This window comes from Myotis brandtii, unplaced genomic scaffold, assembly GCF_000412655.1.
Source record: "Myotis brandtii unplaced genomic scaffold, ASM41265v1 scaffold1094, whole genome shotgun sequence".
Taxonomy (NCBI): Eukaryota; Metazoa; Chordata; class Mammalia; order Chiroptera; family Vespertilionidae; genus Myotis; species Myotis brandtii.
Window position 1 is genome coordinate 100,762 of NW_005353728.1, and position 398 is coordinate 101,159.

Consider the following 398-nt stretch of genomic DNA (forward strand, 5'->3'; position numbering starts at 1 on the left):
CCACTGAGCCAAACAGGTTAGGGCAATATATATATTTTTTAAAGTAATTTCTGGAAGAAATGGGCTTAGGAAACAAGTGATGGAGGCAAAGGAAGGGCCTTGGAGCTTGAGAGTGAGGAAGCTCATGGTGAAGTGTTGGGGGAGGGGGAGTGAGGGAGAGCCGGTCCCTGTTTTCTTGCTTTTCTTCAGCTCTTCTCACATTCCCGACCCCACACCCACCCCTATGTTCCCTGTCACATGGCCCCTTCCACCTTCAAAGGCCCCACAGTCCTTCTAATTCAAGTGTCTCTCCTGTTCCTCCTCTGCTGTGGTCTGTGAACTGCGGCTCGCGAGCCACATGCGGCTCTTTGGCCCCTTGAGTGCGGCTCTTCCTAAGCCTGAGGAGTACCCTAATTAAG